General features: G+C 45.5%; 26 non-coding genes across 26 annotated transcripts; all 26 read right to left on the bottom strand.

The window, feature by feature from the left end:
* Positions 1 to 96: 96 nt before the first annotated feature.
* Positions 97 to 214, bottom strand: LOC130400659 (5S ribosomal RNA). Its single transcript, XR_008903137.1, has one exon. It is a non-coding gene; the product is annotated as a 5S ribosomal RNA (ribosomal RNA).
* Positions 215 to 743: 529 nt separating this feature from the next.
* On the bottom strand, positions 744 to 862 carry LOC130401022 (5S ribosomal RNA). The gene has a single exon (XR_008903485.1). It is a non-coding gene; the product is annotated as a 5S ribosomal RNA (ribosomal RNA).
* Positions 863 to 1391: 529 nt separating this feature from the next.
* Positions 1392 to 1510, bottom strand: LOC130401010 (5S ribosomal RNA). The gene has a single exon (XR_008903474.1). It is a non-coding gene; the product is annotated as a 5S ribosomal RNA (ribosomal RNA).
* A 530-nt stretch (positions 1511 to 2040) lies between these two features.
* LOC130400999 (5S ribosomal RNA) lies at positions 2041 to 2159 on the bottom strand. The gene has a single exon (XR_008903463.1). It is a non-coding gene; the product is annotated as a 5S ribosomal RNA (ribosomal RNA).
* A 530-nt stretch (positions 2160 to 2689) lies between these two features.
* LOC130400988 (5S ribosomal RNA) lies at positions 2690 to 2808 on the bottom strand. Its single transcript, XR_008903452.1, has one exon. It is a non-coding gene; the product is annotated as a 5S ribosomal RNA (ribosomal RNA).
* Positions 2809 to 3337: 529 nt separating this feature from the next.
* On the bottom strand, positions 3338 to 3456 carry LOC130400976 (5S ribosomal RNA). The gene has a single exon (XR_008903441.1). It is a non-coding gene; the product is annotated as a 5S ribosomal RNA (ribosomal RNA).
* A 529-nt stretch (positions 3457 to 3985) lies between these two features.
* LOC130400963 (5S ribosomal RNA) lies at positions 3986 to 4104 on the bottom strand. The gene has a single exon (XR_008903429.1). It is a non-coding gene; the product is annotated as a 5S ribosomal RNA (ribosomal RNA).
* Positions 4105 to 4632: 528 nt separating this feature from the next.
* LOC130400951 (5S ribosomal RNA) lies at positions 4633 to 4751 on the bottom strand. Its single transcript, XR_008903418.1, has one exon. It is a non-coding gene; the product is annotated as a 5S ribosomal RNA (ribosomal RNA).
* Positions 4752 to 5280: 529 nt separating this feature from the next.
* On the bottom strand, positions 5281 to 5399 carry LOC130400940 (5S ribosomal RNA). The gene has a single exon (XR_008903407.1). It is a non-coding gene; the product is annotated as a 5S ribosomal RNA (ribosomal RNA).
* Positions 5400 to 5927: 528 nt separating this feature from the next.
* On the bottom strand, positions 5928 to 6046 carry LOC130400928 (5S ribosomal RNA). The gene has a single exon (XR_008903396.1). It is a non-coding gene; the product is annotated as a 5S ribosomal RNA (ribosomal RNA).
* Positions 6047 to 6575: 529 nt separating this feature from the next.
* Positions 6576 to 6694, bottom strand: LOC130400917 (5S ribosomal RNA). Its single transcript, XR_008903385.1, has one exon. It is a non-coding gene; the product is annotated as a 5S ribosomal RNA (ribosomal RNA).
* A 529-nt stretch (positions 6695 to 7223) lies between these two features.
* Positions 7224 to 7342, bottom strand: LOC130400905 (5S ribosomal RNA). Its single transcript, XR_008903374.1, has one exon. It is a non-coding gene; the product is annotated as a 5S ribosomal RNA (ribosomal RNA).
* Positions 7343 to 8001: 659 nt separating this feature from the next.
* On the bottom strand, positions 8002 to 8121 carry LOC130394129 (5S ribosomal RNA). The gene has a single exon (XR_008897317.1). It is a non-coding gene; the product is annotated as a 5S ribosomal RNA (ribosomal RNA).
* Positions 8122 to 8650: 529 nt separating this feature from the next.
* Positions 8651 to 8769, bottom strand: LOC130400893 (5S ribosomal RNA). The gene has a single exon (XR_008903363.1). It is a non-coding gene; the product is annotated as a 5S ribosomal RNA (ribosomal RNA).
* Positions 8770 to 9298: 529 nt separating this feature from the next.
* On the bottom strand, positions 9299 to 9417 carry LOC130400882 (5S ribosomal RNA). The gene has a single exon (XR_008903352.1). It is a non-coding gene; the product is annotated as a 5S ribosomal RNA (ribosomal RNA).
* Positions 9418 to 9946: 529 nt separating this feature from the next.
* LOC130400871 (5S ribosomal RNA) lies at positions 9947 to 10065 on the bottom strand. Its single transcript, XR_008903341.1, has one exon. It is a non-coding gene; the product is annotated as a 5S ribosomal RNA (ribosomal RNA).
* Positions 10066 to 10593: 528 nt separating this feature from the next.
* Positions 10594 to 10712, bottom strand: LOC130400859 (5S ribosomal RNA). Its single transcript, XR_008903330.1, has one exon. It is a non-coding gene; the product is annotated as a 5S ribosomal RNA (ribosomal RNA).
* A 529-nt stretch (positions 10713 to 11241) lies between these two features.
* LOC130400847 (5S ribosomal RNA) lies at positions 11242 to 11360 on the bottom strand. Its single transcript, XR_008903318.1, has one exon. It is a non-coding gene; the product is annotated as a 5S ribosomal RNA (ribosomal RNA).
* Positions 11361 to 11889: 529 nt separating this feature from the next.
* LOC130400834 (5S ribosomal RNA) lies at positions 11890 to 12008 on the bottom strand. Its single transcript, XR_008903307.1, has one exon. It is a non-coding gene; the product is annotated as a 5S ribosomal RNA (ribosomal RNA).
* A 529-nt stretch (positions 12009 to 12537) lies between these two features.
* Positions 12538 to 12656, bottom strand: LOC130400823 (5S ribosomal RNA). Its single transcript, XR_008903296.1, has one exon. It is a non-coding gene; the product is annotated as a 5S ribosomal RNA (ribosomal RNA).
* A 519-nt stretch (positions 12657 to 13175) lies between these two features.
* Positions 13176 to 13294, bottom strand: LOC130400812 (5S ribosomal RNA). Its single transcript, XR_008903285.1, has one exon. It is a non-coding gene; the product is annotated as a 5S ribosomal RNA (ribosomal RNA).
* A 521-nt stretch (positions 13295 to 13815) lies between these two features.
* Positions 13816 to 13934, bottom strand: LOC130400801 (5S ribosomal RNA). The gene has a single exon (XR_008903274.1). It is a non-coding gene; the product is annotated as a 5S ribosomal RNA (ribosomal RNA).
* A 529-nt stretch (positions 13935 to 14463) lies between these two features.
* Positions 14464 to 14582, bottom strand: LOC130400789 (5S ribosomal RNA). The gene has a single exon (XR_008903262.1). It is a non-coding gene; the product is annotated as a 5S ribosomal RNA (ribosomal RNA).
* Positions 14583 to 21640: 7058 nt separating this feature from the next.
* On the bottom strand, positions 21641 to 21759 carry LOC130395006 (5S ribosomal RNA). The gene has a single exon (XR_008898110.1). It is a non-coding gene; the product is annotated as a 5S ribosomal RNA (ribosomal RNA).
* Positions 21760 to 22288: 529 nt separating this feature from the next.
* Positions 22289 to 22407, bottom strand: LOC130395680 (5S ribosomal RNA). Its single transcript, XR_008898707.1, has one exon. It is a non-coding gene; the product is annotated as a 5S ribosomal RNA (ribosomal RNA).
* A 529-nt stretch (positions 22408 to 22936) lies between these two features.
* LOC130400778 (5S ribosomal RNA) lies at positions 22937 to 23055 on the bottom strand. Its single transcript, XR_008903251.1, has one exon. It is a non-coding gene; the product is annotated as a 5S ribosomal RNA (ribosomal RNA).
* Between the last annotated feature and the right edge of the window lie 4274 nt (positions 23056 to 27329).

Here is a 27329-nt window from a genome sequence, read left to right as displayed (position 1 = left end):
TGTTGCTTAAATCCTCCAAAGCGGTTGGCAGTAAACATCAGGTCACGGTACGCCACGGTAGGCCACGGAGTCAATGAGCTCGAGTTGAAAAAGAAAAGCTTACAGCACCTGGTTTTCCAGGCGGTCTCCCATCCAAGTACTAACCAGGCCCGACCCTGCTTAGCTTCCGAGATCAGACGAGATCGGGCGTGTTCAGGGTGGTATGGCCGTAAGCAATTAGTGCAGGCGCAAAACCAGGTTTTATACAGTAGCACATAAGGAGTGAGAAAGCTGCTGAGGCTCGACGTTACACTTTTACAAAAACAATCATTAGTTAGATATAAACGGCAGTAATTGATTCAGTAGGACTCCTTATCCATGTAAACGATCATTGTGACATCTGAATTCATTAATTATCTGAAATACACTGCGTGTGCGTGTGATGTTAAATGTTTGAACCAAGGTTAACGGTTAAAGTGTCAGAGAATGGGTGGTGATTTTTTGACGTCCTCCCATGATCTGAAGTGAGCGTGCGTGTTTGTGTTGGTGAAAGTTTAAGAAATGTACAACTGTCGGTTCAGCTCTCTGGTGCTCCCTGCTGGCAGTATCACTATACTGTCCTCATGTTTCACAAAAATAGTTTTGAGAGACGTTGTCAGTTTTTGTATGTTGCTTAAATCCTCCAAAGCGGTTGGCAGTAAACATCAGGTCACGGTACGCCACGGTAGGCCACGGAGTCAATGAGCTCGAGTTGAAAAAGAAAAAGCTTACAGCACCTGGTATTCCCAGGCGGTCTCCCATCCAAGTACTAACCAGGCCCGACCCTGCTTAGCTTCCGAGATCAGACGAGATCGGGCGTGTTCAGGGTGGTATGGCCGTAAGCAATTAGTGCAGGCGCAAAACCAGGTTTTATACAGTAGCACATAAGGAGTGAGAAAGCTGCTGAGGCTCGACGTTACACTTTTACAAAAACAATCATTAGTTAGATATAAACGGCAGTAATTGATTCAGTAGGACTCCTTATCCATGTAAACGATCATTGTGACATCTGAATTCATTAATTATCTGAAATACACTGCGTGTGCGTGTGATGTTAAATGTTTGAACCAAGGTTAACGGTTAAAGTGTCAGAGAATGGGTGGTGATTTTTTGACGTCCTCCCATGATCTGAAGTGAGCGTGCGTGTTTGTGTTGGTGAAAGTTTAAGAAATGTACAACTGTCGGTTCAGCTCTCTGGTGCTCCCTGCTGGCAGTATCACTATACTGTCCTCATGTTTCACAAAAATAGTTTTGAGAGACGTTGTCAGTTTTTGTATGTTGCTTAAATCCTCCAAAGCGGTTGGCAGTAAACATCAGGTCACGGTACGCCACGGTAGGCCACGGAGTCAATGAGCTCGAGTTGAAAAAGAAAAAGCTTACAGCACCTGGTATTCCCAGGCGGTCTCCCATCCAAGTACTAACCAGGCCCGACCCTGCTTAGCTTCCGAGATCAGACGAGATCGGGCGTGTTCAGGGTGGTATGGCCGTAAGCAATTAGTGCAGGCGCAAAACCAGGTTTTATACAGTAGCACATAAGGAGTGAGAAAGCTGCTGAGGCTCGACGTTACACTTTTACAAAAACAATCATTAGTTAGATATAAACGGCAGTAATTGATTCAGTAGGACTCCTTATCCATGTAAACGATCATTGTGACATCTGAATTCATTAATTATCTGAAATACACTGCGTGTGCGTGTGATGTTAAATGTTTGAACCAAGGTTAACGGTTAAAGTGTCAGAGAATGGGTGGTGATTTTTTGACGTCCTCCCATGATCTGAAGTGAGCGTGCGTGTTTGTGTTGGTGAAAGTTTAAGAAATGTACAACTGTCGGTTTCAGCTCTCTGGTGCTCCCTGCTGGCAGTATCACTATACTGTCCTCATGTTTCACAAAAATAGTTTTGAGAGACGTTGTCAGTTTTTGTATGTTGCTTAAATCCTCCAAAGCGGTTGGCAGTAAACATCAGGTCACGGTACGCCACGGTAGGCCACGGAGTCAATGAGCTCGAGTTGAAAAAGAAAAAGCTTACAGCACCTGGTATTCCCAGGCGGTCTCCCATCCAAGTACTAACCAGGCCCGACCCTGCTTAGCTTCCGAGATCAGACGAGATCGGGCGTGTTCAGGGTGGTATGGCCGTAAGCAATTAGTGCAGGCGCAAAACCAGGTTTTATACAGTAGCACATAAGGAGTGAGAAAGCTGCTGAGGCTCGACGTTACACTCTTACAAAAACAATCATTAGTTAGATATAAACGGCAGTAATTGATTCAGTAGGACTCCTTATCCATGTAAACGATCATTGTGACATCTGAATTCATTAATTATCTGAAATACACTGCGTGTGCGTGTGATGTTAAATGTTTGAACCAAGGTTAACGGTTTAAAGTGTCAGAGAATGGGTGGTGATTTTTTGACGTCCTCCCATGATCTGAAGTGAGCGTGCGTGTTTGTGTTGGTGAAAGTTTAAGAAATGTACAACTGTCGGTTCAGCTCTCTGGTGCTCCCTGCTGGCAGTATCACTATACTGTCCTCATGTTTCACAAAAATAGTTTTGAGAGACGTTGTCAGTTTTTGTATGTTGCTTAAATCCTCCAAAGCGGTTGGCAGTAAACATCAGGTCACGGTACGCCACGGTAGGCCACGGAGTCAATGAGCTCGAGTTGAAAAAGAAAAAGCTTACAGCACCTGGTATTCCCAGGCGGTCTCCCATCCAAGTACTAACCAGGCCCGACCCTGCTTAGCTTCCGAGATCAGACGAGATCGGGCGTGTTCAGGGTGGTATGGCCGTAAGCAATTAGTGCAGGCGCAAAACCAGGTTTTATACAGTAGCACATAAGGAGTGAGAAAGCTGCTGAGGCTCGACGTTACACTTTTACAAAAACAATCATTAGTTAGATATAAACGGCAGTAATTGATTCAGTAGGACTCCTTATCCATGTAAACGATCATTGTGACATCTGAATTCATTAATTATCTGAAATACACTGCGTGTGCGTGTGATGTTAAATGTTTGAACCAAGGTTAACGGTTAAAGTGTCAGAGAATGGGTGGTGATTTTTTGACGTCCTCCCATGATCTGAAGTGAGCGTGCGTGTTTGTGTTGGTGAAAGTTTAAGAAATGTACAACTGTCGGTTCAGCTCTCTGGTGCTCCCTGCTGGCAGTATCACTATACTGTCCTCATGTTTCACAAAAATAGTTTTGAGAGACGTTGTCAGTTTTTGTATGTTGCTTAAATCCTCCAAAGCGGTTGGCAGTAAACATCAGGTCACGGTACGCCACGGTAGGCCACGGAGTCAATGAGCTCGAGTTGAAAAAGAAAAAGCTTACAGCACCTGGTATTCCCAGGCGGTCTCCCATCCAAGTACTAACCAGGCCCGACCCTGCTTAGCTTCCGAGATCAGACGAGATCGGGCGTGTTCAGGGTGGTATGGCCGTAAGCAATTAGTGCAGGCGCAAAACCAGGTTTTATACAGTAGCACATAAGGAGTGAGAAAGCTGCTGAGGCTCGACGTTACACTTTTACAAAAACAATCATTAGTTAGATATAAACGGCAGTAATTGATTCAGTAGGACTCCTTATCCATGTAAACGATCATTGTGACATCTGAATTCATTAATTATCTGAAATACACTGCGTGTGCGTGTGATGTTAAATGTTTGAACCAAGGTTAACGGTTAAAGTGTCAGAGAATGGGTGGTGATTTTTTGACGTCCTCCCATGATCTGAAGTGAGCGTGCGTGTTTGTGTTGGTGAAAGTTTAAGAAATGTACAACTGTCGGTTCAGCTCTCTGGTGCTCCCTGCTGGCAGTATCACTATACTGTCCTCATGTTTCACAAAAATAGTTTTGAGAGACGTTGTCAGTTTTTGTATGTTGCTTAAATCCTCCAAAGCGGTTGGCAGTAAACATCAGGTCACGGTACGCCACGGTAGGCCACGGAGGCAATGAGCTCGAGTTGAAAAAGAAAAAGCTTACAGCACCTGGTATTCCCAGGCGGTCTCCCATCCAAGTACTAACCAGGCCCGACCCTGCTTAGCTTCCGAGATCAGACGAGATCGGGCGTGTTCAGGGTGGTATGGCCGTAAGCAATTAGTGCAGGCGCAAAACCAGGTTTTATACAGTAGCACATAAGGAGTGAGAAAGCTGCTGAGGCTCGACGTTACACTTTACAAAAACAATCATTAGTTAGATATAAACGGCAGTAATTGATTCAGTAGGACTCCTTATCCATGTAAACGATCATTGTGACATCTGAATTCATTAATTATCTGAAATACACTGCGTGTGCGTGTGATGTTAAATGTTTGAACCAAGGTTAACGGTTAAAGTGTCAGAGAATGGGTGGTGATTTTTTGACGTCCTCCCATGATCTGAAGTGAGCGTGCGTGTTTGTGTTGGTGAAAGTTTAAGAAATGTACAACTGTCGGTTCAGCTCTCTGGTGCTCCCTGCTGGCAGTATCACTATACTGTCCTCATGTTTCACAAAAATAGTTTTGAGAGACGTTGTCAGTTTTTGTATGTTGCTTAAATCCTCCAAAGCGGTTGGCAGTAAACATCAGGTCACGGTACGCCACGGTAGGCCACGGAGTCAATGAGCTCGAGTTGAAAAAGAAAAAGCTTACAGCACCTGGTATTCCCAGGCGGTCTCCCATCCAAGTACTAACCAGGCCCGACCCTGCTTAGCTTCCGAGATCAGACGAGATCGGGCGTGTTCAGGGTGGTATGGCCGTAAGCAATTAGTGCAGGCGCAAAACCAGGTTTTATACAGTAGCACATAAGGAGTGAGAAAGCTGCTGAGGCTCGACGTTACACTTTTACAAAAACAATCATTAGTTAGATATAAACGGCAGTAATTGATTCAGTAGGACTCCTTATCCATGTAAACGATCATTGTGACATCTGAATTCATTAATTATCTGAAATACACTGCGTGTGCGTGTGATGTTAAATGTTTGAACCAAGGTTAACGGTTAAAGTGTCAGAGAATGGGTGGTGATTTTTTGACGTCCTCCCATGATCTGAAGTGAGCGTGCGTGTTTGTGTTGGTGAAAGTTTAAGAAATGTACAACTGTCGGTTCAGCTCTCTGGTGCTCCCTGCTGGCAGTATCACTATACTGTCCTCATGTTTCACAAAAATAGTTTTGAGAGACGTTGTCAGTTTTTGTATGTTGCTTAAATCCTCCAAAGCGGTTGGCAGTAAACATCAGGTCACGGTACGCCACGGTAGGCCACGGAGTCAATGAGCTCGAGTTGAAAAAGAAAAAGCTTACAGCACCTGGTATTCCCAGGCGGTCTCCCATCCAAGTACTAACCAGGCCCGACCCTGCTTAGCTTCCGAGATCAGACGAGATCGGGCGTGTTCAGGGTGGTATGGCCGTAAGCAATTAGTGCAGGCGCAAAACCAGGTTTTATACAGTAGCACATAAGGAGTGAGAAAGCTGCTGAGGCTCGACGTTACACTTTACAAAAACAATCATTAGTTAGATATAAACGGCAGTAATTGATTCAGTAGGACTCCTTATCCATGTAAACGATCATTGTGACATCTGAATTCATTAATTATCTGAAATACACTGCGTGTGCGTGTGATGTTAAATGTTTGAACCAAGGTTAACGGTTAAAGTGTCAGAGAATGGGTGGTGATTTTTTGACGTCCTCCCATGATCTGAAGTGAGCGTGCGTGTTTGTGTTGGTGAAAGTTTAAGAAATGTACAACTGTCGGTTCAGCTCTCTGGTGCTCCCTGCTGGCAGTATCACTATACTGTCCTCATGTTTCACAAAAATAGTTTTGAGAGACGTTGTCAGTTTTTGTATGTTGCTTAAATCCTCCAAAGCGGTTGGCAGTAAACATCAGGTCACGGTACGCCACGGTAGGCCACGGAGTCAATGAGCTCGAGTTGAAAAAGAAAAAGCTTACAGCACCTGGTATTCCCAGGCGGTCTCCCATCCAAGTACTAACCAGGCCCGACCCTGCTTAGCTTCCGAGATCAGACGAGATCGGGCGTGTTCAGGGTGGTATGGCCGTAAGCAATTAGTGCAGGCGCAAAACCAGGTTTTATACAGTAGCACATAAGGAGTGAGAAAGCTGCTGAGGCTCGACGTTACACTTTTACAAAAACAATCATTAGTTAGATATAAACGGCAGTAATTGATTCAGTAGGACTCCTTATCCATGTAAACGATCATTGTGACATCTGAATTCATTAATTATCTGAAATACACTGCGTGTGCGTGTGATGTTAAATGTTTGAACCAAGGTTAACGGTTAAAGTGTCAGAGAATGGGTGGTGATTTTTTGACGTCCTCCCATGATCTGAAGTGAGCGTGCGTGTTTGTGTTGGTGAAAGTTTAAGAAATGTACAACTGTCGGTTCAGCTCTCTGGTGCTCCCTGCTGGCAGTATCACTATACTGTCCTCATGTTTCACAAAAATAGTTTTGAGAGACGTTGTCAGTTTTTGTATGTTGCTTAAATCCTCCAAAGCGGTTGGCAGTAAACATCAGGTCACGGTACGCCACGGTAGGCCACGGAGTCAATGAGCTCGAGTTGAAAAAGAAAAAGCTTACAGCACCTGGTATTCCCAGGCGGTCTCCCATCCAAGTACTAACCAGGCCCGACCCTGCTTAGCTTCCGAGATCAGACGAGATCGGGCGTGTTCAGGGTGGTATGGCCGTAAGCAATTAGTGCAGGCGCAAAACCAGGTTTTATACAGTAGCACATAAGGAGTGAGAAAGCTGCTGAGGCTCGACGTTACACTTTTACAAAAACAATCATTAGTTAGATATAAACGGCAGTAATTGATTCAGTAGGACTCCTTATCCATGTAAACGATCATTGTGACATCTGAATTCATTAATTATCTGAAATACACTGCGTGTGCGTGTGATGTTAAATGTTTGAACCAAGGTTAACGGTTAAAGTGTCAGAGAATGGGTGGTGATTTTTTGACGTCCTCCCATGATCTGAAGTGAGCGTGCGTGTTTGTGTTGGTGAAAGTTTAAGAAATGTACAACTGTCGGTTCAGCTCTCTGGTGCTCCCTGCTGGCAGTATCACTATACTGTCCTCATGTTTCACAAAAATAGTTTTGAGAGACGTTGTCAGTTTTTGTATGTTGCTTAAATCCTCCAAAGCGGTTGGCAGTAAACATCAGGTCACGGTACGCCACGGTAGGCCACGGAGTCAATGAGCTCGAGTTGAAAAAGAAAAAGCTTACAGCACCTGGTATTCCCAGGCGGTCTCCCATCCAAGTACTAACCAGGCCCGACCCTGCTTAGCTTCCGAGATCAGACGAGATCGGGCGTGTTCAGGGTGGTATGGCCGTAAGCAATTAGTGCAGGCGCAAAACCAGGTTTTATACAGTAGCACATAAGGAGTGAGAAAGCTGCTGAGGCTCGACGTTACACTTTTACAAAAACAATCATTAGTTAGATATAAACGGCAGTAATTGATTCAGTAGGACTCCTTATCCATGTAAACGATCATTGTGACATCTGAATTCATTAATTATCTGAAATACACTGCGTGTGCGTGTGATGTTAAATGTTTGAACCAAGGTTAACGGTTAAAGTGTCAGAGAATGGGTGGTGATTTTTTGACGTCCTCCCATGATCTGAAGTGAGCGTGCGTGTTTGTGTTGGTGAAAGTTTAAGAAATGTACAACTGTCGGTTCAGCTCTCTGGTGCTCCCTGCTGGCAGTATCACTATACTGTCCTCATGTTTCACAAAATAGTTTTGAGAGACGTTGTCAGTTTTTGTATGTTGCTTAAATCCTCCAAAGCGGTTGGCAGTAAACATCAGGTCACGGTACGCCACGGTAGGCCACGGAGGCAATGAGCTCGAGTTGAAAAAGAAATAGCTACAGCACCTGGTATTCCCAGGCGGTCTCCCATCCAAGTACTAACCAGGCCCGACCCTGCTTAGCTTCCGAGATCAGACGAGATCGGGCGTGTTTTTTTTTTTTTTATCTTTTGGTGACACCCGTCACTACTTACAGCAACCTGGGCTTCTGAGGAGGTCTCCCATCCAAGTACTAACCAGGCCCGACCCTGCTTAGCTTCCGAGATCAGACGAGATCGGGCGTGTTCAGGGTGGTATGGCCGTAAGCAATTAGGGCAGGCGCAAAACCAGGTTTTATACAGTAGCACATAAGGAGTGAGAAAGCTGCTGAGGCTCGACGTTACACTCTTACAAAAACAATCATTAGTTAGATATAAACGGCAGTAATTGATTCAGTAGGACTCCTTATCCATGTAAACGATCATTGTGACATCTGAATTCATTAATTATCTGAAATACACTGCGTGTGCGTGTGATGTTAAATGTTTGAACCAAGGTTAACGGTTAAAGTGTCAGAGAATGGGTGGTGATTTTTTGACGTCCTCCCATGATCTGAAGTGAGCGTGCGTGTTTGTGTTGGTGAAAGTTTAAGAAATGTACAACTGTCGGTTCAGCTCTCTGGTGCTCCCTGCTGGCAGTATCACTATACTGTCCTCATGTTTCACAAAAATAGTTTTGAGAGACGTTGTCAGTTTTTGTATGTTGCTTAAATCCTCCAAAGCGGTTGGCAGTAAACATCAGGTCACGGTACGCCACGGTAGGCCACGGAGTCAATGAGCTCGAGTTGAAAAAGAAAAAGCTTACAGCACCTGGTATTCCCAGGCGGTCTCCCATCCAAGTACTAACCAGGCCCGACCCTGCTTAGCTTCCGAGATCAGACGAGATCGGGCGTGTTCAGGGTGGTATGGCCGTAAGCAATTAGTGCAGGCGCAAAACCAGGTTTTATACAGTAGCACATAAGGAGTGAGAAAGCTGCTGAGGCTCGACGTTACACTTTTACAAAAACAATCATTAGTTAGATATAAACGGCAGTAATTGATTCAGTAGGACTCCTTATCCATGTAAACGATCATTGTGACATCTGAATTCATTAATTATCTGAAATACACTGCGTGTGCGTGTGATGTTAAATGTTTGAACCAAGGTTAACGGTTAAAGTGTCAGAGAATGGGTGGTGATTTTTTGACGTCCTCCCATGATCTGAAGTGAGCGTGCGTGTTTGTGTTGGTGAAAGTTTAAGAAATGTACAACTGTCGGTTCAGCTCTCTGGTGCTCCCTGCTGGCAGTATCACTATACTGTCCTCATGTTTCACAAAAATAGTTTTGAGAGACGTTGTCAGTTTTTGTATGTTGCTTAAATCCTCCAAAGCGGTTGGCAGTAAACATCAGGTCACGGTACGCCACGGTAGGCCACGGAGTCAATGAGCTCGAGTTGAAAAAGAAAAAGCTTACAGCACCTGGTATTCCCAGGCGGTCTCCCATCCAAGTACTAACCAGGCCCGACCCTGCTTAGCTTCCGAGATCAGACGAGATCGGGCGTGTTCAGGGTGGTATGGCCGTAAGCAATTAGTGCAGGCGCAAAACCAGGTTTTATACAGTAGCACATAAGGAGTGAGAAAGCTGCTGAGGCTCGACGTTACACTTTTACAAAAACAATCATTAGTTAGATATAAACGGCAGTAATTGATTCAGTAGGACTCCTTATCCATGTAAACGATCATTGTGACATCTGAATTCATTAATTATCTGAAATACACTGCGTGTGCGTGTGATGTTAAATGTTTGAACCAAGGTTAACGGTTAAAGTGTCAGAGAATGGGTGGTGATTTTTTGACGTCCTCCCATGATCTGAAGTGAGCGTGCGTGTTTGTGTTGGTGAAAGTTTAAGAAATGTACAACTGTCGGTTCAGCTCTCTGGTGCTCCCTGCTGGCAGTATCACTATACTGTCCTCATGTTTCACAAAAATAGTTTTGAGAGACGTTGTCAGTTTTTGTATGTTGCTTAAATCCTCCAAAGCGGTTGGCAGTAAACATCAGGTCACGGTACGCCACGGTAGGCCACGGAGGCAATGAGCTCGAGTTGAAAAAGAAAAAGCTTACAGCACCTGGTATTCCCAGGCGGTCTCCCATCCAAGTACTAACCAGGCCCGACCCTGCTTAGCTTCCGAGATCAGACGAGATCGGGCGTGTTCAGGGTGGTATGGCCGTAAGCAATTAGTGCAGGCGCAAAACCAGGTTTTATACAGTAGCACATAAGGAGTGAGAAAGCTGCTGAGGCTCGACGTTACACTTTTACAAAAACAATCATTAGTTAGATATAAACGGCAGTAATTGATTCAGTAGGACTCCTTATCCATGTAAACGATCATTGTGACATCTGAATTCATTAATTATCTGAAATACACTGCGTGTGCGTGTGATGTTAAATGTTTGAACCAAGGTTAACGGTTAAAGTGTCAGAGAATGGGTGGTGATTTTTTGACGTCCTCCCATGATCTGAAGTGAGCGTGCGTGTTTGTGTTGGTGAAAGTTTAAGAAATGTACAACTGTCGGTTCAGCTCTCTGGTGCTCCCTGCTGGCAGTATCACTATACTGTCCTCATGTTTCACAAAAATAGTTTTGAGAGACGTTGTCAGTTTTTGTATGTTGCTTAAATCCTCCAAAGCGGTTGGCAGTAAACATCAGGTCACGGTACGCCACGGTAGCCACGGAGTCAATGAGCTCGAGTTGAAAAAGAAAAAGCTTACAGCACCTGGTATTCCCAGGCGGTCTCCCATCCAAGTACTAACCAGGCCCGACCCTGCTTAGCTTCCGAGATCAGACGAGATCGGGCGTGTTCAGGGTGGTATGGCCGTAAGCAATTAGTGCAGGCGCAAAACCAGGTTTTATACAGTAGCACATAAGGAGTGAGAAAGCTGCTGAGGCTCGACGTTACACTTTTACAAAAACAATCATTAGTTAGATATAAACGGCAGTAATTGATTCAGTAGGACTCCTTATCCATGTAAACGATCATTGTGACATCTGAATTCATTAATTATCTGAAATACACTGCGTGTGCGTGTGATGTTAAATGTTTGAACCAAGGTTAACGGTTAAAGTGTCAGAGAATGGGTGGTGATTTTTTGACGTCCTCCCATGATCTGAAGTGAGCGTGCGTGTTTGTGTTGGTGAAAGTTTAAGAAATGTACAACTGTCGGTTCAGCTCTCTGGTGCTCCCTGCTGGCAGTATCACTATACTGTCCTCATGTTTCACAAAAATAGTTTTGAGAGACGTTGTCAGTTTTTGTATGTTGCTTAAATCCTCCAAAGCGGTTGGCAGTAAACATCAGGTCACGGTACGCCACGGTAGGCCACGGAGTCAATGAGCTCGAGTTGAAAAAGAAAAAGCTTACAGCACCTGGTATTCCCAGGCGGTCTCCCATCCAAGTACTAACCAGGCCCGACCCTGCTTAGCTTCCGAGATCAGACGAGATCGGGCGTGTTCAGGGTGGTATGGCCGTAAGCAATTAGTGCAGGCGCAAAACCAGGTTTTATACAGTAGCACATAAGGAGTGAGAAAGCTGCTGAGGCTCGACGTTACACTTTTACAAAAACAATCATTAGTTAGATATAAACGGCAGTAATTGATTCAGTAGGACTCCTTATCCATGTAAACGATCATTGTGACATCTGAATTCATTAATTATCTGAAATACACTGCGTGTGCGTGTGATGTTAAATGTTTGAACCAAGGTTAACGGTTAAAGTGTCAGAGAATGGGTGGTGATTTTTTGACGTCCTCCCATGATCTGAAGTGAGCGTGCGTGTTTGTGTTGGTGAAAGTTTAAGAAATGTACAACTGTCGGTTCAGCTCTCTGGTGCTCCCTGCTGGCAGTATCACTATACTGTCCTCATGTTTCACAAAAATAGTTTTGAGAGACGTTGTCAGTTTTTGTATGTTGCTTAAATCCTCCAAAGCGGTTGGCAGTAAACATCAGGTCACGGTACGCCACGGTAGGCCACGGAGTCAATGAGCTCGAGTTGAAAAAGAAAAAGCTTACAGCACCTGGTATTCCCAGGCGGTCTCCCATCCAAGTACTAACCAGGCCCGACCCTGCTTAGCTTCCGAGATCAGACGAGATCGGGCGTGTTCAGGGTGGTATGGCCGTAAGCAATTAGTGCAGGCGCAAAACCAGGTTTTATACAGTAGCACATAAGGAGTGAGAAAGCTGCTGAGGCTCGACGTTACACTTTTACAAAAACAATCATTAGTTAGATATAAACGGCAGTAATTGATTCAGTAGGACTCCTTATCCATGTAAACGATCATTGTGACATCTGAATTCATTAATTATCTGAAATACACTGCGTGTGCGTGTGATGTTAAATGTTTGAACCAAGGTTAACGGTTAAAGTGTCAGAGAATGGGTGGTGATTTTTTGACGTCCTCCCATGATCTGAAGTGAGCGTGCGTGTTTGTGTTGGTGAAAGTTTAAGAAATGTACAACTGTCGGTTCAGCTCTCTGGTGCTCCCTGCTGGCAGTATCACTATACTGTCCTCATGTTTCACAAAAATAGTTTTGAGAGACGTTGTCAGTTTTTGTATGTTGCTTAAATCCTCCAAAGCGGTTGGCAGTAAACATCAGGTCACGGTACGCCACGGTAGGCCACGGAGTCAATGAGCTCGAGTTGAAAAAGAAAAAGCTTACAGCACCTGGTATTCCCAGGCGGTCTCCCATCCAAGTACTAACCAGGCCCGACCCTGCTTAGCTTCCGAGATCAGACGAGATCGGGCGTGTTCAGGGTGGTATGGCCGTAAGCAATTAGTGCAGGCGCAAAACCAGGTTTTATACAGTAGCACATAAGGAGTGAGAAAGCTGCTGAGGCTCGACGTTACACTTTTACAAAAACAATCATTAGTTAGATATAAACGGCAGTAATTGATTCAGTAGGACTCCTTATCCATGTAAACGATCATTGTGACATCTGAATTCATTAATTATCTGAAATACACTGCGTGTGCGTGTGATGTTAAATGTTTGAACCAAGGTTAACGGTTAAAGTGTCAGAGAATGGGTGGTGATTTTTTGACGTCCTCCCATGATCTGAAGTGAGCGTGCGTGTTTGTGTTGGTGAAAGTTTAAGAAATGTACAACTGTCGGTTCAGCTCTCTGGTGCTCCCTGCTGGCAGTATCACTATACTGTCCTCATGTTTCACAAAAATAGTTTTGAGAGACGTTGTCAGTTTTTGTATGTTGCTTAAATCCTCCAAAGCGGTTGGCAGTAAACATCAGGTCACGGTACGCCACGGAGTCAATGAGCTCGAGTTGAAAAAGAAAAAGCTTACAGCACCTGGTATTCCCAGGCGGTCTCCCATCCAAGTACTAACCAGGCCCGACCCTGCTTAGCTTCCGAGATCAGACGAGATCGGGCGTGTTCAGGGTGGTATGGCCGTAAGCAATTAGTGCAGGCGCAAAACCAGGTTTTATACAGTAGCACATAAGGAGTGAGAAAGCTGCTGAGGCTCGACGTTACACTCTTACAAAAACAATCATTAGTTAGATATAAACGGCAGTAATTGATTCAGTAGGACTCCTTATCCATGTAAACGATCATTGTGACATCTGAATTCATTAATTATCTGAAATACACTGCGTGTGCGTGTGATGTTAAATGTTTGAACCAAGGTTAACGGTTAAAGTGTCAGAGAATGGGTGGTGATTTTTTGACGTCCTCCCATGATCTGAAGTGAGCGTGCGTGTTTGTGTTGGTGAAAGTTTAAGAAATGTACAACTGTCGGTTCAGCTCTCTGGTGCTCCCTGCTGGCAGTATCACTATACTGTCCTCATGTTTCACAAAAATAGTTTTGAGAGACGTTGTCAGTTTTTGTATGTTGCTTAAATCCTCCAAAGCGGTTGGCAGTAAACATCAGGTCACGGTACGCACCACGGAGTCAATGAGCTCGAGTTGAAAAAGAAAAAGCTTACAGCACCTGGTATTCCCAGGCGGTCTCCCATCCAAGTACTAACCAGGCCCGACCCTGCTTAGCTTCCGAGATCAGACGAGATCGGGCGTGTTCAGGGTGGTATGGCCGTAAGCAATTAGTGCAGGCGCAAAACCAGGTTTTATACAGTAGCACATAAGGAGTGAGAAAGCTGCTGAGGCTCGACGTTACACTTTTACAAAAACAATCATTAGTTAGATATAAACGGCAGTAATTGATTCAGTAGGACTCCTTATCCATGTAAACGATCATTGTGACATCTGAATTCATTAATTATCTGAAATACACTGCGTGTGCGTGTGATGTTAAATGTTTGAACCAAGGTTAACGGTTAAAGTGTCAGAGAATGGGTGGTGATTTTTTGACGTCCTCCCATGATCTGAAGTGAGCGTGCGTGTTTGTGTTGGTGAAAGTTTAAGAAATGTACAACTGTCGGTTCAGCTCTCTGGTGCTCCCTGCTGGCAGTATCACTATACTGTCCTCATGTTTCACAAAAATAGTTTTGAGAGACGTTGTCAGTTTTTGTATGTTGCTTAAATCCTCCAAAGCGGTTGGCAGTAAACATCAGGTCACGGTACGCCACGGTAGGCCACGGAGTCAATGAGCTCGAGTTGAAAAAGAAAAAGCTTACAGCACCTGGTATTCCCAGGCGGTCTCCCATCCAAGTACTAACCAGGCCCGACCCTGCTTAGCTTCCGAGATCAGACGAGATCGGGCGTGTTCAGGGTGGTATGGCCGTAAGCAATTAGTGCAGGCGCAAAACCAGGTTTTATACAGTAGCACATAAGGAGTGAGAAAGCTGCTGAGGCTCGACGTTACACTCTTACAAAAACAATCATTAGTTAGATATAAACGGCAGTAATTGATTCAGTAGGACTCCTTATCCATGTAAACGATCATTGTGACATCTGAATTCATTAATTATCTGAAATACACTGCGTGTGCGTGTGATGTTAAATGTTTGAACCAAGGTTAACGGTTAAAGTGTCAGAGAATGGGTGGTGATTTTTTGACGTCCTCCCATGATCTGAAGTGAGCGTGCGTGTTTGTGTTGGTGAAAGTTTAAGAAATGTACAACTGTCGGTTCAGCTCTCTGGTGCTCCCTGCTGGCAGTATCACTATACTGTCCTCATGTTTCACAAAAATAGTTTTGAGAGACGTTGTCAGTTTTTGTATGTTGCTTAAATCCTCCAAAGCGGTTGGCAGTAAACATCAGGTCACGGTACGCCACGGAGTCAATGAGCTCGAGTTGAAAAAGAAAAAGCTTACAGCACCTGGTATTCCCAGGCGGTCTCCCATCCAAGTACTAACCAGGCCCGACCCATGCTTAGCTTCCGAGATCAGACGAGATCGGGCGTGTTTTTTTTTAATCTTTTTTATTATCAAAAATATATTCAATTTTATACAATTACGCATTCATTTATACATATATCAAATAAAAGTAAATGAAAAACTGCCCACAAATTAAACCACAAACCGCACAAACAATTAACTAAACACACTTTCTCTTTTAAATTAAAAATAAGAACCACACAGCAAAAACAGTATCTTTTCCCAAATACACTTACCCTCGAAATTAAACCGCCCCTCAGTCCCAAAGCACAAACCGAACAGCCCAAACCCAGAATTTTTAACCTCGAACATTTACCCACAAAATTAAACCACCCCTCATTCGAAAAAAACCACACAAAACCAAAATCCCACACAAAACTCCCTCGCTCTCCCACCTCCAAAATTATGCCACCCCCTTTAAACCACCCAAATCAACCCCAAACGGTGCCCTGCTCAGTCATCCATACAATTCCATTCTCATTCACACCACATACTCCCGCACTCTCTACAAACATACTCACAAACAAAGCCTCGTCCACAACATACAGCATTCGTAAGTGTCTTTTCCATTCATTCACAAACAGCCTCCATGCATCCAACTTTCTCCTTTCATACAGCGCAAAATTGCGCCTGTTAAAAATCGCCCTCCTTGCAAATCCAAAGATCATATTGATCATTTTCCAATTTCTATATTTCCTACTCACTCCCAAGAGTACAGACAATTCCCACCCCCGTTCCACCCAGCAGTCTCCCACACTGCACCCTCCCAGCAGCCCCTTGATTTTTCCCCAGAATTCCACTAGCTCGCAACAATACACAAAAATGTGATTCACGTCTTCATCCCCACTTTCACACACCATACACGTCCTCCCATACACTCCCCTGTGCATTTGGTGCAGGATGATGCATGTGAAAATCCTCCTGTGCCTTATCTTGAAATCAAGATCAAATATTGCATGCGGTGTGTGCGGTATGTTAATGTACTTCCACAAAATGTTGGGTGTAATGTCCGGATATGTGTCTGCCCATTTACTCTCACATGTGGGTTTTTGCACTCTATGTGTCAATGCATGCTTGTACCAAATCTTTGTCTTGACATCAGTAATGGCGTGTGACTCCCCCCCCAGGCACAGGAAGATTCCCACCGCATCATCCTGCCCAACCCTCCCCTTATTTCTAAACCCGTCCCCCCATTCACTCATCACACACTCTTCCACTCTCTCCAACACTTTCACAATCACTCCCCTCCTATATGTTATCCCCTTCTCTCTCATTATCCTAATCACTCTTTCTTTATCCCATCTCCCTCCCCTGTCGACTAGATCTCCCACCCGCTTCAGCCCCGCCCTCTCAAGAGCCACGCTCTTGATGACCCCTCCGCCCCCCTGTTTAAAATATGGGCTGGAGAGGAAAGGTAGCCTCATCACAGACGCTCTTGACTCGCATACGAGTGTAGTCTTATCAAACAGCAGGAACCACGCGTTGAGCACCTCCTGGAAGAACCGCGGCAGATGTGCATATGCCGCTGCGTTCTGCGTCTGCAACAAATTGTCATCACTTAAGAGACCAAATGTGCTCAGCCACTGGCTGAAGTGGCCCTTCCAGGCCGCCTCCCGACTTGCATCCCTAAATTTGCCTATCAATTTAGTTCGTAACGCAGTTCTTTTTGCGAGTACGTCCATCAATCCTAGCCCACCCTGATCATTGACCCTTATCAGCGTTCTATGCGCTATACTGGCTGCTTTGCTCCTCCAAATAAAGTCTCTAACGACTTTGGCAATCTTCTGCTCAGCCCAAGTCGGAAGCGCACAAGTGCTCAAGGCATGATTCACCTGCGACAACACTAGAGCATTGGTGACGGCCACCCTTCCCCTCAACAGCAGACCCCTAGCCCTCCACATACTCAGGGTCTTTTGCATACGCCCAATAACATCCTTCCACGTCAAATCATCGCATTCATTCTCATCACTACCAACATACACTCCGAGCACTTTTCTTTGATTCTCCACTACTTTGAATCCCCATTTGTTATCTAGGTCTTTGTTCCTACCCATCCCCATTATTTCAGATTTCTCCATATTAATTTTTGCTCCTGAAGCTCTCTCATACGTTTCTATATGTTTCAACACTATATCCACATCACTCTCACTTTTTACCATTACATTAATATCATCCGCATACTGCATTAAACTAATTTTTCCCTTACCTATTCCACACACTCTTTTGTCATTCAAAATTAAAGCCGCCAACGGCTCCGCCACCATGCTATAGAGCAGTGCTGACATTGGGCAGCCCTGCCTCACTGACCTCTTGACATCGAAAGAGTCAGTCAGAGCACCGTTACACTTAATTTTACTCTTAGCCCCCCCATAGAGCAATCCCACCCACCCCCTTAATTTAGTCCCAAATCCAAGTTTCTCCAGTACCCTCCCCAAAAAATCCTGATCCACCCTATCAAACGCTTTGTTTAAATCAATCCCCAGCCACAATCCTCCCTCCCCTTCCATATCTCTAACTACCTGTTTTATTGTTAATATCGAATCCCCAATGTCCCTCCCCGGAATGCTATACGCTTGAGTTGGACCTATTACTGAGCCTATTACCTCCCTCATTCTATTCGCAAGTATCTTAGCAATAATTTTATAGTCAGTGTTGAGTAGACTGATTGGCCTATAGTTATCAAGATTTTTGTTATCACCCTTATTTTTATAAAAAATCGTAATTATGCCTAATCCCATACTCTCCGGGAGCCAGCCTGTTTTCTCCACATACTTGCAGAGTTTTTCAACCACCGGAGCCAGAATTCCCTTAAAGCCGACGTAAAACTCGGCTGTCAGACCATCACTCCCCGGGCTCTTATTCTTGTTTAGTCCATCAATAGCACTATAAATCTCTTGCACAGAAAATTCACAATCGCACCAAGCACTATCCTCCCTACTTAAAGTCCTCTCCAGTGCCTCTAAGGCCTCTCCCACACTATCCTCATCACATGCATCTTTTTTAAATAAACACTCATAATAATCCCTAACTACTTTTAATATCTCTTCCTTATCAGTTATTATTTGACCACCATTATCTAATACCTCCTTTATCTCCGTTTTATTTTGTTTTTGTTTTTCCAAACCCAGGAAAAAGGCTGTGCTCCTTTCCCCTTCGTACATATATTGTATCCTGCTTCTAATAGCAGCCCCTCTACACTTCGCTACCTCTAAGGCACTCAATTTTTCTTTTAAATCCACATATTTTTCCGTACATATATTACCCTCCTCATCTAACAGTTTAATTTCCTCATTTAGTTGTTTTCTCAAATGAACCTCCTCTGCATTTTCCCTTTTCCTTTTTTCTATACCATACCTGACACATTTGTTTTTAATTCTTATTTTCACACTCTCCCACCACACACTCATATTCGCATCATCATTCCATTCATCCATCGTTCTCTTCAAAAAAAAAACCATGCTCTTCATAAACACAGCATCTCCCAAAAAGCTGGCATTAAAGCACCAAGGCCTCTGGTTGACACTCCCTCCCCTCCCTCCCACCTCTAACCTAATCCCCGCGTGGTCACTCCAGGTATTATTGATGTATTCCACACTCTTAATTAATTTAACATTACCACTTTGTACCAACACAAAGTCAATCCTACTCTGTTTCAGAGTATTAGCAACAAGTTGCCTCCTTGAAAAAACCTTTTCCCACGGGTGTAGGACTCTCCATATGTCTACCAATTGATAGTTCTCCATCAAGTCCCTAAGGGTTTGCCTAGTGCTGTCCCCTTTAAACGTATTGTTACTCGATAAATCAGACCGAGTCAAAATAACATTAAAATCCCCCACAATCATACAGTTAGGGTTGCACCACACATTTAAACCAGCCAAAAAAACCCTCCTCTCCTTCTCCCCATTGGGTGCATGTAAATTAATTATTCTAAGTTCCCTCCCCTCATAAACACAATCAACAACTAACAACCTCCCCTCTAAATCTCTATGAACTAAATTAATCCCCGTTATTTTAGCACTATTAAAACATATTGCCACTCCCCTGGCCCTGGGAGTCCCTTCAGAAAAATAAATCTGGCCTTTCCACTGCTTTCTACTCCTATTCAGTAGGTTGTCATCCCACCTAGTTTCCTGTAAACACAAAATATCAGCTCTTATGTCCAATATGGCATTTCTTTTATATTCAGTTCTCATACCGTTCGCATTCAGGGAAAAAATAACCAAAGCCATAAATAATAAAAATAAAATAAGGAAAAACCAACGAAAAAGAGCCAGCTAGCACAATAACCTTCATCAAAAAAATTAACAATTCTTATTCTTCTTCCCACTCCCCTCCGTCTTTTGCTTTGCGGACATCCTTTTTTTCGCCTCCCTTAGCTCCTCCATGTCCATATCACTCCCCGAGCTCCCCTCCCTCATAGTATTATCCACAAAATCCCCACTCTCACCCACCTCATCATTGCCCCAAGTCATTTTAAGTACAGTTTTCCCCGTCCCATCCCCAAACATTCTTATCCCTTCCCGTCTTTCACCTCTGCCTCTCACGCTCCTGTCTCCCTGCCGCCGCGGCAGGCCCTCGCTCCGCTCTCCCCTCAGGTCCGCAGGCTGGCCCGAGGTGAGCTCCTCCTCCAGCAACGTGGGGAATTCCTCCCCCCCAGAGGCACCGTCCCGGTCCATGCTCGCGCCCATGCCCTCCTCCTCGTCCTCACCACCACCGTCATCCGGCGCCCCCGGTTCGTCACCATCCAGCTCGCCGCCGTCCTCCTCCGCCTCCTTCTCCACCGGGCATATACAGTCTCTCTCTCTCCTCCGGCATGTCAGACACTTTGCCACCCTAGTGGCACACTCCCGAGCGTAGTGGCCCTGGCATCCGCAATTATGACAGGTAAAATCCGGGCACTCACGCAGGATGTGGCCCGGCTGCATACAGCTCCTACAAACCTTCATCTGGCGGTCGTGGATTACTCTAAAGTATTCAACACCCGTTGCGGTATTGAATTTAGTGGAATATGGCAAGGATTGCACGAGCTCATTAAATTTGACCCGTACAATCCTTGTACCATCGGCAATATTGGTGCCCGGCCACATCCTCCTCTTGATGGACGAAAGCGCCCGGACTCCCCACCCACTTAGTTTATCCAGGATTTCCGCATCAGAAATGTATGCTGGCAGGGTAAGAAAGGAAACCACCAGCTCGTCATTACATAGTTCTCTGGCAATAATCCTAGTGTTGTGTATTTTAAACCCATCGAGCAGACGGTCCTTCCCCCTCTCTCCGCACACCGTCACCTCCAGCTTCCCGAGGGCCAGCACCCTACAGGCCCTGATTTCTCCGCACACGACCGCCATAGCCTTCATTAATTCTCCTATGGGTATAACGTCCCCGCACTGCTCCACGCAAACCGTGAGCCTCCTCTCATACATGCGCTCTACCTTCTTAATCCCGTCCACTGTTTCTCCACCAGCCACCTGCTCTTGCCCGCCTCCAGCCGCCTTGCCGTTCCCATCTCCCCCGCTCTCTCCTTCTCTCCTTTCTCCTCCCGACTCCTCCGCAACACTCCTTCCTCCTCGCAACCCGCCAGCTTTTCCGTCCTCCTCCACCTCAAGTCCTGCTCCATTCACCGTCCCTCCAGCTCGCTGCCCGCCGGCACTCATTTCGCCCGGTGGCTTCGCCGAAGCTAGGCCCCGGATCATTCTCGCCTCCACCGTTGCAAACAAACAAAAACGACTGGAAAAGTATATGTATAATAACTCAGGGCGATCCCCCAACAGTCTATGACTGCGGGGGACGAAAAAAAACACAAAATAACTGGGTTGTTAGACCAGATAGCAACACTCCAAAATTCTCTCCACCAGAACAAACAATTTACCATGCGGCTGTCCAAAAAAACACTACGTACTCCGACACTGTAGGGGGCGTCAGGGTGGTATGGCCGTAAGCAATTAGTGCAGGCGCAAAACCAGGTTTTATACAGTAGCACATAAGGAGTGAGAAAGCTGCTGAGGCTTGACGTTACACTTTTACAAAAACAATCATTAGTTAGATATAAACGGCAGTAATTGATTCAGTAGGACTCCTTATCCATGTAAATGATCATTGTGACATCTGAATTCATTAATTATCTGAAATACACTGCGTGTGCGTGTGATGTTAAATGTTTGAACCAAGGTTAACGGTTAAAGTGTCAGAGAATGGGTGGTGATTTTTTGACGTCCTCCCATGATCTGAAGTGAGCGTGCGTGTTTGTGTTGGTGAAAGTTTAAGAAATGTACAACTGTCGGTTCAGCTCTCTGGTGCTCCCTGCTGGCAGTATCACTATATTGTCCTCATGTTTCACAAAAATAGTTTTGAGAGACGTTGTCAGTTTTTGTATGTTGCTTAAATCCTCCAAAGCGGTTGGCAGTAAACATCAGGTCACGGTACGCCACGGTAGGCCACGGAGGCAATGAGCTCGAGTTGAAAAAGAAAAAGATTACAGCACCTGGTATTCCCAGGCGGTCTCCCATCCAAGTACTAACCAGGCCCGACCCTCCTTAGCTTCCGAAATCAGACGAGATCGGGCGTGTTCAGGGTGGTATGGCCGTAAGCAATTAGTGCAGGCGCAAAACCAGGTTTTATACAGTAGCACATAAGGAGTGAGAAAGCTGCTGAGGCTCGACGTTACACTTTTACAAAAACAATCATTAGTTAGATATAAACGGCAGTAATTGATTCAGTAGGACTCCTTATCCATGTAAACGATCATTGTGACATCTGAATTCATTAATTATCTGAAATACACTGCGTGTGCGTGTGACGTTAAATGTTTGAACCAAGGTTAACGGTTAAAGTGTCAGAGAATGGGTGGTGATTTTTTGACGTCCTCCCATAATCTGAAGTGAGCGTGCGTGTTTGTGTTGGTGAAAGTTTAAGAAATGTACAACTGTCGGTTCAGCTCTCTGGTGCTCCCTGCTGGCAGTATCACTATACTGTCCTCATGTTTCACAAAAATAGTTTTGAGAGACGTTGTCAGTTTTTGTATGTTGCTTAAATCCTCCAAAGCGGTTGGCAGTAAACATCAGGTCACGGTACGCCACGGTAGGCCACGGAGTCAATGAGCTCGAGTTGAAAAAGAAAATGCTTGCAGCACCTGGTATTCCCAGGCGGTCTCCCATCCAAGTACTAACCAGGCCCGACCCTGCTTAGCTTCCGAGATCAGACAAGATCGGGCGTGTTCCGGGTGGTATGGTCGTAAGCAAATAGTGCAGGCGCAAAACCAGGTTTTATACAGTAGCACATAAGGAGTGAGAAAGCTGCTGAGGCTCGACGTTACACTCTTACAAAAACAATCATTAGTTAGATATAAACGGCAGTAATTGATTCAGTAGGACTCCTTATCCATGTGAACGATCATTGTGACATCTGAATTCATTAATTATCTGAAATACACTGCGTGTGCGTGTGATGTTAAATGTTTGAACCAAGGTTAACGGTTAAAGTGTAAGAGAATGGGTGGTGATTTTTTGACGTCCTCCCATGATCTGAAGTGAGCGTGCGTGTTTGTGTTGGTGAAAGTTTAAGAAATGTACAACTGTCGGTTCAGCTCTCTGGTGCTCCCTGCTGGCAGTATCACTATACTGTCCTCATGTTTCACAAAAATAGTTTTGAGAGACGTTGTCAGTTTTTGTATGTTGCTTAAATCCTCCAAAGCGGTTGGCAGTAAACATCAGGTCACGATACGCCACGGTAGGCCACGGAGTCAATGAGCTCGAGTTGAAAAAGAAAAAGCTTACAGCACCTGGTATTCCCAGGCGGTCTCCCATCCAAGTACTAACCAGGCCCGACCCTGCTTAGCTTCCGAGATCAGACGAGATCGGGCGTGTTCAGGGTGGTATGGCCGTAAGCAATTAATGCAGGCGCAAAACCAGGTTTTATACAGTAGCACATAAGGAGTGAGAAAGCTGCTGAGGCTTGACGTTACACTTTTACAAAAACAATCATTAGTTAGATATAAACGGCAGTAATTGATTCAGTAGGACTCCTTATCCATGTAAACGATCATTGTGACATCTGAATTCATTAATTATCTGAAATACACTGCGTGTGCGTGTGATGTTAAATGTTTGAACCAAGGTTAACGGTTAAAGTGTCAGAGAATGGGTGGTGATTTTTTGACGTCCTCCCATGATCTGAAGTGAGCGTGCGTGTTTGTGTTGGTGAAAGCTTAAGAAATGTACAACTGTCGGTTCAGCTCTCTGGTGCTCCCTGCTGGCAGTATCACTATACTGTCCTCATGTTTCACAAAAATAGTTTTGAGAGACGTTGTCAGTTTTTGTATGTTGCTTAAATCCTCCAAAGCGGTTGGCAGTAAACATCAGGTCACGGTACGCCACGGTAGGCCACGGAGTCAATGAGCTCGAGTTGAAAAAGAAAAAGCTTACAGCACCTGGTATTCCCAGGCGGTCTAATAATATTAATAATAATAATAAATTTTATTTATAATGCACTTTATATTCAAGAATCTCAAAGTGCTTCAGAGAAAAAAATACCAAAAAACTATTAAAAAGGGGGAACCTCAAAGAAAGTTTAGCTAAATGCTCTTTTAAAGAGATGGGTTTTGAGGTTCCGTTTAAAAAGAGCTGTAGTCTGTGGAGCCCTCAGGTGGTCAGGGAGGGCGTTCCATAGTCTAGGGGCAGCAGCAGAAAAGGCCCGATCACCCATGGTGCACAGCTTCGTATGTCGGGTTTGGAGGGTGTGAGTGGATCCTGAACGGAGTGTACGTGAGTTTGTCGGGGGGGTGAGGAGTTCCTGAAGGTAGAGGGGGGCAAGTCCGTGAAGGCACTGGTGGGTGAGGAGGGAGACCTTGTACTCAATTCTGAGTGAGACAGGGAGCCAGTGCAGTGATTTCAGGATGGGGGTGATGTGGTCATGCTTGCGCACCCTCATCAGGACCCTGGCAGCACTGTTTTGAATGTATTGGAGCCTCTGGATGCTCTTGCCAGGGATCCCAATGAGGAGTGCATTGCAGTAGTCCAACCTGGAGGAGACAAAGGCATGGACGAGCTTCTCTGCATCAGCCAGGGTGAGTGATTGGCGGAGTTTGGCGATGTTCCTGAGGTGGTATAAAGCTGTCTTACAGAGGTGTTTGATGTGGGTGTCAAAATTAAGTTGTGGGTCCATTTTAACACCGAGGTTGGTGACGGATGTGGAAAGGGGGATGTTTTTGCCAGAGAAGGTGATATTGGTGATGGTGGGGGAGCGGAGCTGATGTGGCGTGCCAATAAGGATGGCTTCCGTTTTATGGCTGTTAAGTTGTAGGAAGTTGAGCTTCATCCACGCCTCTATCTCCTCCAGGCAGGTGGTCAGTGTGGATGTTGGCAGAGGGGCAGAAGAAGTGGGGGTTGTCCTGATGTAGAGCTGTGTATCATCAGCATAACAGTGGTAAGACAAGCCATGCCTGCTAATGACACTACCCAGGGGGAGCATGTACAGTGAGAACAGTGTGGGGCCCAACACCGAGCCCTGGGGGACACCGCAGGTGACGTTGTTGGTGTGTGATTTTGCTTTGCCCAGGGCAACGTGCTCAGTTCTGTCAGTGAGGTACGAGGTGAACCAGTTCTTTACATTTCCTGATAGTCCAATGGTGTATTGCAGGCGGTGAAGGAGAATATTGTGGTCAACCGTATCAAAAGCAGCTGTTAAGTCCAGGAGGATGAGGAGAGATGGGGAGCCGGTGTCTGCTGCCATCAGGAGGTCATTTGTGACCCTGACCAAGGCTGTTTCTGTACTGTGGCCATAGCGGAAACCAGACTGGAATTTTTCAAACAAGTGATGTTGTATGAGGTGATCCTGGAGTTGTGCTGCAACTGTTTTTTCCAGAACTTTTGACAGAAATGGGAGATTTGAGATTGGCCTGTAGTTGGAGAGGACTTCTGGATCAAGGGTAGGTTTTTTTAATGTTGGTCTGATGACAGCAGTTTTTAATGCAGATGGGATATGGCCGGCCAGGAGGGAGTGGTTAATGATATTGGTGATGAGTGGAGAGACAGCAGAGATGTTGGCCTTCAGCAGAGCTGTAGGGAAGGGGTCTAGTGCACAGGTGGATGGCTTCATTTTCCTGATGACGTCCTCCACCTCTTCCTTTGTGATGCTGGAGAAGGAGCAGAGGGTCTGGACAGAGTCAATCGGTGGGTCAGCAGTTTGAAGGGGCAGGGCAGTAGTGATGGAGAGGTGTGAGCGGATGTTGTTCACTTTTTGTTTAAAAAAGTTGATGTGCATGTTGCACCTCTCCGTGGTGACATCAGATTGGGATGGTAAAGGGGGTTTGAAAAGGTGATGAACAGTTGAAAAGAGCTGTTTGGAGTTACCAGGGCTATTGTTGATTATTGCGGAATAGAACCTGGACCGTGCATTATTCAGGGCTTCAGCATATGCCCTCCCGTGTTCCCTGTATGCCTGTTTGTGAACGGTCTGACCAGAGGCCTTGAGTCGCCGCTCAAGGACACGCCCAGCAGCCTTCATTGTACGTAGTTCACTGGTGTACCAGGGTGCGGAGCGCGAGAAGGAGACTGACCTCGATGTTAAGGGGGCGTGGAGATCCAGGAGACTGCTCAGGGACTGGTTGTATAAGTCCACTGAGTCAGCAAGAGAGAGGGAGTCAGTTGAGCCAGAGGAGAGATGTTGAAGGTCCAGGGCCAGGGCATCCATGTTGATATTTTTCACATTCCTGAAGTGGATCTGCCGCTTTGGTTTGCTGTGGGAGGAAGGAAAAGGGAGCTCCATTGACACAACTCTGTGATCCGAGACGCCAAGATCATAGACCTGTAGGTTGCTGATGGGGGCGGAGTTTGAGATGACCAGGTCAATTGTGTGTCCTCTGGAGTGTGTGGGGGCATCAACATGTTGTTGTAGGTTGAGGGAGTCTAGCAGCTGAAGAAAATCAGCAGCGGGCTGGCATGAGGGGGTGTCAACATGAATATTTAAATCACCCAGAATGATGGTATTGGCAGAGGTAGTACAGAGTGTTGTGAGGAGATCAGACATTTCCGGGATGAAAGCAGAGTTGGGTTTAGGGGGCCTGTATATGAGTAGAACAGTCATGGGATAGGGGGGCTTGCATGTGAATGCAAGACATTCAAAGGAGGAAGTTGTAGGCAGCACCATGGGGGACAACTCCAGGTCCTGTTTGTGGATGACAGCTAGGCCACCACCGCGTCCAGTTCTGCGGGCTGCCTCCAAGTAACTGTAGCCTGGGGGACAGGCTTCGTTTAGGGCAGAGTAAACCTCTGGCTGGTGCCAGGTTTCTGTTAGACACATGAAGTCAAGACCTTTTTCCCTGATATGCTCTTCAATCAAGCTGGATTTATTATTCAAGGATTGAGTGTTGAAAAGTTCAAATTTAACCAGTGACTGTGGAGTTATTCTCTGTACAGGTCGCAGAGCCTTAAAATCCACTCCGCGCAGGTTGGAATCCACTCCATGAAATCTATCCAGCCGGGAGTGCGGGGATCTCGCGATGTTACGTCTTTTGCCCTCAGCCGTCTCAGCGGACCTAATGGATGTGATGAAGCCGGCAGGCTGACCATAAATAAAGTTTCTCCCTGAGCCTCTGTGGATATATCGAGGTCTACGCAATAGTCCTAGCTGCTTAATGGTGGAAATACAGGGTGGGATGGAGCGATTGTTGTACTTCAGCAGCTGTGGGGCGAAGTACGTCAACATCGAACCTGATGTTGAGTGATGTTTGCCTGTAGCAGCTAGGTACGGACCCGTCGCATCTGGGGAAGAGCTGGGAGGCAGTGCAGAAAATCCACGAGACAGTAGAGACAGCTTAGCAGGTTGACCAGGGCATATTCCTCACCAGGATCGCCGAGAAAAAAAAACCGCCAGCAGTGACCAGGAAAATGTCACATCAGCTACTAGTTTTTAGCCGTTGTTTTTAGCCGTTACTAGGGAAACCAAAATAACAAGTGAGCTACACGGCTCTTCACAATAACACAGTAACACTGGAACAACTAAAGACAGTCCATAAGCTTGCTTTTCGTCGCTGATGTAGCTTGGGAACCAAGTAGAGATAATATGTCAACAAAAAAATCACTTTTTAAGTAAAATTGCTTGGAAAAGCGGCGAACAGACAGCGCCAGCGTCCTCTCCGTTTGTTGCCTAGATACATGGTGGTA

The sequence above is a fragment of the Gadus chalcogrammus genome, chromosome 12, assembly GCF_026213295.1.
Source record: "Gadus chalcogrammus isolate NIFS_2021 chromosome 12, NIFS_Gcha_1.0, whole genome shotgun sequence".
Lineage (NCBI taxonomy): Eukaryota > Metazoa > Chordata > Actinopteri > Gadiformes > Gadidae > Gadus > Gadus chalcogrammus.
The sequence above is the reverse complement of the archived record's forward strand: the minus strand, read 5'-3'. Positions and strand labels throughout refer to the sequence as shown.